Genomic DNA, 8,568 nt, shown 5'->3' with positions numbered 1-8,568 from the left:
AATCTTTTATTAGTTTTGAAATTATTTCAAGAATCCTATGTGTTTAATTTTTCCCAGAATTCGCTTGAGATATCTCTAAATAACAGTTTGATAGGTTATGCTTATTGAATGAATTCTTTTATAACATTACACTTAGCACAAACTGAAGTTTTTTTGTCTAAAATGGTTGGTTGCCAATTGTGGCATGCTAGACTAGGACAGACACAGTAGGATAGACCGCTTAGCAAAGGGAGGGTTGTTAGGTAACTTAACCTCTGTTAAAATGGAAACTGCGGAAAGTTGTCTTGCTGGAAAAGCCACCAAGAAACCTTTTGGGAAAGCCCAAAGGGCAACTTATCCTTTACAACTTATTCACTCTGACCATCTGTGGACCAATGAATATAACAGCAAGGTATGGGGCTTTGTATTTCATTACCTTCACAGATGACTATACACGTTATGGGACCGTGTACTTGATGTCTCACAAATTAGACGCCTTGGACTATTTTAAAAAGTACAAGAACCTTGTTGAGAATCAATTTGATAGGACAATAAAGGCCTTAAGAACTAACCGTGGACGTGAGTATCTTTCTGATGAGTTTAAGGAACTCTGTGAAAATAAGGGTATAGCTAGACAGCTAACTATTCCTTATACCCCTCAGCAGAATGGTGTCTCTGAGAGAAAGAATAGAACTCTGCTGGAAATGGTTAGATCTATGATGGCTCAGGCTAACTTGCCCATCTCATTTTGGGGTGATGCTTTGTTAACGGCTACACATATACTTAACCTAGTTCCTTCAAAATCTGTTGACAAAACACCCTATGAACTATGGACTGGTAGACAACCCGTTTTGAACTACCTTAGACCATGTGGGTGTGCAGCCTTTGTCACTTCTCAAAATCGAGAATTTGGGAAGTTGAGTGCTCCTGGAAAGAAGTGTGTCTTTATAAGATACAGTGAGACTTCTAAGGGGTATGTCTTCCTAGTGGAGGATACTCAAGGGCTTGTCACAGAAATAGAAGCACGGAACGTCAGATTCTTAGAGGATCAATACCCAATGAGGGTGAGGTTGATAAGGATATACAACTTTACTTAAGTTGACAACCTTATAACCGGCGATGAACAAGGCGAAGATGAAAGTTTCATCAACCCTCGATTCCGTTGACAATGGCATTGGTCAACCGATTGATCAATCCCAACCGTAAAGAGTGTTAGAGAGGCCATATCCCCAAACGCCGGTTTGAGATTGAAGGGGAGATAAATATGACCAATGCACTTACGTAAATATCCGATGAACCTAAAACATTCAAGGAGGCTATTTCTGGGTCCAATACAAGTAAGTGGATGGAAGCTATGAAGGAAAAATTGGAGTCGATGAAGAAAAACAAAGTATGGGACTTAGTTGATCTACCTCCAAACAAGAGATCTATTAGGAACAGGTGAGTTCTCAAGATCAAGAAAAATGCGGAAGGGAACATAGACAAATTTAAAGCCAGGCTTGTTGCAAAAGGTTACACCCAAAAAAGAAGGAATAGACTATGAGGACACCTTCTCACCAGTAGTGAGATTTGCCTCCATACGCCTCTCCTCTTGTCAATGGTTGCCCACTTAGATTTAGAGCTTTACGGATGGATGTCAAAACCGCTTTCTCAATGGAGAATTGCAAGAGGAAATCTATATGGATCAACCCACCGGTTTTTCAATCAAGGGCCGGGGAACACAAAGTGTGTAAACCGAATGATCCATATATGGTTTAAAAACAGTCTCTAGACAGTGGAATCTGAGATTCCATGAAGCTATGCTTCAGGACAAATTCGAAACGGTAAATGAGGACCATTGTGTATATGTCAAGACATCTAAAAATGGTTTTGTGATTCTATCTCTATATGTGGATGACATTTTGTTAGCAGGTAACAATAAGGCATTGATAAATTCCACTAAGGAGTGGTTGTCATTGATAAGAGCCCAAAACTGTAGTTTTAACCCCTTAACAATCATACTTTTAGACCAATTATGTGAGTAATAATTAAGAGTTAATACTGATTACGTGTTTTTATGCATTTCAGGCTTCAAAGTCTATTATGTGCAGAAATGTGCCACTTTAGCGAGATAAAGGAGCAAAGGTCGGTTGCTAAGGAGTTCTGTGAATAAAGGCCAAGATTCAAGGAGACAAAGCCTTTGTAAAGCCCGGTCAAAAGCTGAAAAGTCAACACGGGCAGAAAGAGTGCACAAGTCAGCAGAACTTCCGGGCGTATCTTTGGACTCGGATCTCGAATTGGGAGTAGCTTATGTCAAAACGACCGGCTCAAAAGAGCTTTCCAATGGTCCAAGCCTTGGCCCAATCAGAGGAGCAGAAGTGGACGAAACATCTGTCGAAGCCAACTGCAGCTGAAGAGCCCATTTTGGACTAAAGAAATTGGGTTTTGGGTCCGATTTTCCGCCCAAAACATGGCTCCAAGCCCATGCACGATTTTGGATCTGGAAGTATAAAAACAAAAGCTTGACTCTTTGTTAATGGCAGTTAGGTTAGGGAAGCTAATGTTAATGGAGTTTAGGGTTAGAAAAAGTTAGATCTAGATTAGTTAATTACTTAGTTTTCATTCCATTAATTAGTTTCATTCTTTGTTTTAGCTTAGTTATTTAAATCATTGAATATCATTCATTAGATAAATAAAATAGTTGTTATTCATTCAATCATATCTTGTTCTTATTGTTCTATTAGATAAATAAAGTTAGTTAGTTCTCCATAATCTAGTTTCATTTTCATTTATTTATTAGCCTAAATCCTTAGATTTACTTATTTGTCATTATTAGTTTAATTCAATTATTGCATGAGTAGTTTCAAATTGAGTTTAAACAAATAAAGTTCAAATCTTTATATTATGTCTTGTTTAGATTCAATTGTTGGGAATGGTAGAATAGAAAATTCACATCAAATCATTACTCTCACTATTGTTCCTTTTGGGTTTGATTAGTTGAATTCAATTTAAGTCTTGAAGGTTTAAGAGTGGAACGAATCCTGACTCTCTGATATTACTTCATTATTGAGAGTAGGAATATTGATATAAACACGTATTTACGTAATTTGATTATTTGTGTTTACGCATAGATAGTTAGAATACGTAAAATCAATGTTATCAGTCATTAAACTTCAAAATGAAGGACATAGGTGAAGCTAGTTATGTCTTAGGAGTTAAAATAACTCAGGATCGGCCCAAACGCTTGTTATCTTTGTCTCAGGAGACATATATCAAGAAGATTTTGGAAAGATTCAATATGACTGATTGCAAGCAAGTGGATCTCCCAGTAAGTCTAGGAGAGTCTTTGAGTTCTAAAATGTCTCCTAAGAATCCTACTGAAACTCAGGCTATGAAAAATGTACTATACTCAAGCGCAGTCGGAAGCCTTATGTATGCAATGTTGTGTACAAGGCCAGACATCTGCTATGCAGTTGGGTTAGTATCAAGGTTCCAAACAAATCATGGGGTCGCACACTGGAAGGCTGTCAAGAAGATAATGAGGTATCTTAAAGGCACCGTGGACTACTCACTTGTCTACCAATGGAAAGATCTTTAGGTGATTGGGTACTCCGATGCCGACTGGGCTGGAGACCTTGATGAGAGGAAGTCAACTTCAGGATATACCTACATAATGAATGGAGGTGCTATATCCTGGAGCAGCAAGAAGCAAACTTCCATAGCACTTTCAACTATGGAAGCCGAAAGTATATCAGATCGCTCGCCACACGAGGAGGCTGTGTGGCTCAGACGATTCATCAAACACTTGTCAGTGTTCTGAAGAGGTGTTGAACCAGTTCACATCTGGACTGACAGCATGGCTGCTCTTGCATATGCTAAAGATCCAAAGTATCATGGAAGAACCAAGCATATAGAGTTAAAGTACCACTACGTACAACAAATGATACTGAAGAAGAAAGTGGTTCTACAACATATATCCACTGATCAGATGGTTGCAGATCCACTGACCAAACCTATTCCAAAGGAACTCTTCCTTGCACATGTAAAAATGCTTGGGTTAAAGAGGATGTGATTATGCTAAGAACACTTTGATGGTTTAATGAATAAACGTGCATTCTTTCCAGATCGATTGCATTCTCATTATACTATTTATCATCTCATATGTATGTCAGTAGGGTTGACTGGTTCACTCACATGAACAGGGGGCATTTTAAACAGTGGGAGTTTAGCTTGACAAGTCACTAAACCTTATGGGAAGGGTGGACCTAGTGCCGAGTCATGCCCCTTCTTATAATTGGATAAGAAGAAACATGCTTCATAGAGAAGATTCTGTCTAAACCTACAAATAGTTGTTGCCAAGTGGGAGCAAAGTATCTTTGGAATTGTCATTAGGGATGACAACACTTGCATGGTATGAGTGGACATACAGATATCTATTGTTGAGTAAACAAATTAGATACTCTTGCCATGACATGTTTTCACACAATATGTGTATAGTTGACCACCTGAGAGCAAGAAAATAAATATCCCTAAAAATTCTTGCTATGTGAGCTCTATTGATATGTTTTTTGTTTAAGACATATCGAATGATACCCTCTTTGAACTTTTGACCTTGTCAAGAAAATAAAAGGACTACTCGTAACTTTGGTTTGCTCCCCACAAGCTCTTACTAAAAAGGCCTTTTGGATGCATCATCTTGGGAAGTTGGTAGAACTCTGACGACAATGACTTGCGTGCAAAGGGTAAAAGAACTGAAGGTTTATTACATAATCACTGGGATTCTACCTGGCCAGGACAATTGATAATAATTGTGAATCATGTGATACGTTTTTTGATTTTATGGTGTGGACTCATAGGGATGAGTGTTATTTGTCAAAGTGATGAAACAAACAGATCTTGGGGTATACACACACTCTCCGGATATTAGGTTTCCGGATTCATCTTCTTTAATATCACTTTCATGGTAGATCACTGTGCCGTTCTTTTCATTGCGATTTGCTACTTCACAGATATCATGATACGTGTGATAGGGTCACATGAACCATTTGTCGTGTGAGACACACAAATGGCTGAGCATTCTACTTAAATGCTTCTCTTAGAAACCTTCTTCGCCGTTGTGGGAGATGTTGGAAATAAGGCTGGATAAACGCCCACCAAGATAAGGATAAACCACCAAGATAAGGATAACCACCAAGTATTAGGATGAGTGTAGGACTCTATCCTATCTTATATTAGATGAGTATAGGACTCTATCTTATCCAATATTGAGGAGGTGGGAGAGCTCTATAAATAGACCCCCCACCCCTCACATATTGATCATCCCAACAAAGAAAAGTTCTCTCTCCTTTAATGGTGGCCTCCAACGTTTTCTAAAGTAGAAGCTAGTTTTTCGTGGAGATTTCATAGGTGGTAACCTCCATTGCTAGCCATTGTCAGTTCTTGGTTCGTGAACAAAGGTTGCTTCCCGTTCGTAGTTGGAACTTGACTCTAGTTAAGTTGAGAAGAAGAAGATCTTGAGTGTGCGAAGAACATCATCTTCTCCGGTAGATCAAAGTTTGGAACATCGAATTGAAAGCTGTGACCAAGGTACGATCTTCTGTTTCCGCTGTGCTATTTTATGCATGTGATATAGTGTAATTGTACATATCGTAGGAATCATGCATGAGATATCGGTAAAAACCCTACAAGTCCTACACTCATCCTAATACCTGGTGGTTATCCTTATCTTGGTGGTTTATCCTTATCCTGGTGTGCATTTATCCAGCCTTATTTCCAATAATTTATTGCACCAAGTTCAGGTAGGTGGGCAAAGAACCATCCCAAGATGAAGGTGTTTGTTGTTGGAGTTATCCCTCACATGAGGAGAGAAAACAGAGCTGGAGAGAAACGGAGCGAATTCGGCATCGAAAATGTCGAGCGCCACAAGCCATAAGTGCACCAGCCAAGCTTCCAAGATATCATTTGACCGAAGGCCATAAGTATTTAATTTCCAAGCCCATTTCCAAGACGGGGAGGATTAGCGCTTTATAAAAAGGGACGCTAATTTCGTGTCTAATTTCGTGGGCCTTTGCTACAGTACCCGCGAAATTTGGTTTTTGGAGTTAAAAACCAAAATCAAGGTTTTGGAAAACCTAACCTAACCAAGTCGGAAGGATTGGAATCCGGACTAAAACAAAGAGAGAAACCAAATCTTGAAAGCTATCAAGATTGAGATATAACCTTACTGAGATACAACCCTCAGAAAGAGATAAGAGTGATCTAGTAAGGTGAGAGACCTGAAAAAGGAGAGATTGTAATCTTCCTTCCCACTTTATAAAGAACTGGCTCTTGTGGAAGTAGGCATCATTGGGCGAAACCACGGTAAATCTTTGTGTTGGGTTTGCTTTTACCGCTTTTACATTATTATTTGTTGTTAATAGTTGTTTAGTGAGTTGGGCATGTTAGTATAGGTTGTAGTTGATATTTAGATTTTGTCCGAGTTGAATTGAGTTCATATACAAGTTATCCGTAGTGGGGAATCGATTGGTATTGGTATAATCCCCAACAAGTGGTATCGAGCCTTGGTTAGAATAGCCTAGGGTGTTATCCGAATCTTGGTCGGAGAAGGTGTTTGACGAAATTCCCGAGAAGATTTGAGGTTAAATAACTTGTAGAGATGGACCATTCCGTGAACACTTTCGTATGATGAGTCCGAATAGGAAGAACTACACCATCACGGAAAGCCAAGATGGAAGACTTGCTATAATCGCAAGGACTTGGCACTTCCCATTGAGAATGAGGGAGTAAGACCGAAAAACCGATGAGGAAATTTGAGTGGAAAAAGCTTGATGAAAAAGCGATTGGATACATTCGATAATTAAGTGGATTGACGATTGTCTTTCACCATGTGTCCTAAGAGAGAGACTTGAGCCTTCATTCACATATTTATTTACGGATGGGAAGAAAACTTCGACTGTATGAGAGGAAGTCGGGTGGAAACAAAGTGCTAGTCGTTAAGAAGTTTGCCACGAACGTACCAAGAAGGTTCTTCAATGTCCGAGCATCTTAATGAAGTACTGAGAATAATATCATCAATCAGATGCATTTGATGAAGATCAATTTGGGAGACGAAGTTGAGGCTTTGTTTCTATTAGGCTCTCTACTCGAAAGTTGGGAGACATTAGCAGTTTCCCTACATGGAGCAGCCAAGGATGGAATTGTTACCATGGAAATGGCTACCATGTCTTTGTTGAATGAGGAGACTAAAAGGAGTGGAAGAAGCAGCTCCTCCCACTCAGAGATCCTTTTCACAGAGAAACGGGGGAGAGGTCGAAACAGAAAACCATCTCGCTCTAGAGGTGATGACAGAAGTAAATCTAGGGGTGAAGCTAGAACTTCTAAGGCAGAGAGGCAATGTTACTATTGTGCCACCAAAGGCCACGGATATGAGATATGAGTGCGTAACTTGATAAAATCGGAAGAAGGATGAGAAGAATAACTGTGTACATGAAGACATGGTGCAGAGGAACGGAAACACAGGCAGAGATACTACCGCACTAGTCGATGACCTAGTGGGAATTGTGTCAGATTGTGGTGTGTGCTGTCTTAGTACCTCATGTCGATATCTGAGTGGGTGATAGATGGGGAGCATCCTATCACGTCACACCGCATTGGGATTCTTCACTACCTGTGTGGTGAATATGGTGAAGTAAGGATGGGTAATTGAGTGGAGTCTCAAAGATTATAGGCATTGGAGATGTTCATATAGAAACCAATGTCGGCTACACCTTGACACTCAAGGATGTAAGACATGTCCCGACATACGGCTAAGCTTAATTTCGGGGGAAATTAGATGATGGCTTTGTAAACTCGTTTGGTAGCGGGGGTATGGAAACCGAAAGCAGGTTCCATTGTAGCAGCCGAGGAAAGAAAACTTGCTCTCTTTACAAAACATAGGCTAGTTTGTGTAAAGTAGTTTAATCGCGGTAGAAGAAGAAGCTTCATCCTGAACCGGTGGCACAAGAGACCGTGGTCACATGGGCATAAAAGGGATGGAAGTTCTTGCTAAGCAAAAGGCCATGCCGGACATTAAAGGTACACATTTAGATACATGTACTCTCATTTTGTTTGGTAGGAAAGCAACACGAGGTGTCTTTCCAAAGATTCCCGTCTCACGTAGAAGGACATCGCCCTTGAACTAGTGCACAATGGACTTATGTGGTCCTATGAGAGTGAAGTCCCACCAGGGAGTTTCGTACTTTTGACATTCATTGATGATGCGTCAAGAAAGATATGGGCCTATAGTCTCAAGACCAAGGATGAAGTACTTGGCGTGTTTGAGAAATTCCACAGCATGGTGGAAAGAGAGACTGGGAAGTTGTTGAAGTGTATTCGCTCAGATAATGGGGGTGAGTACATTGGGCCATTTGAAGAGTATTGCCAGAGTCATGGGATTCGGTCATGAGCAGACCGTTCCCAAGACACCGCAACATAATGGAATAGCAGAGAGAATGAACCGTACCATTGTAGAGGATGAGATGCATGCTATCTCACTCTAAGCTACCTAGAAGCTCTTGGGTAGAAGCAATCGCATGACCCGTGCATGTGATCAACCTCGCCGCCAAGCCTCCT

The sequence above is a fragment of the Coptis chinensis genome, chromosome 7 (genome assembly GCF_015680905.1).
Source record: "Coptis chinensis isolate HL-2020 chromosome 7, ASM1568090v1, whole genome shotgun sequence".
In the NCBI taxonomy this organism is placed as follows: domain Eukaryota; kingdom Viridiplantae; phylum Streptophyta; class Magnoliopsida; order Ranunculales; family Ranunculaceae; genus Coptis; species Coptis chinensis.
The sequence above is the reverse complement of the archived record's forward strand: the minus strand, read 5'-3'. Positions refer to the sequence as shown.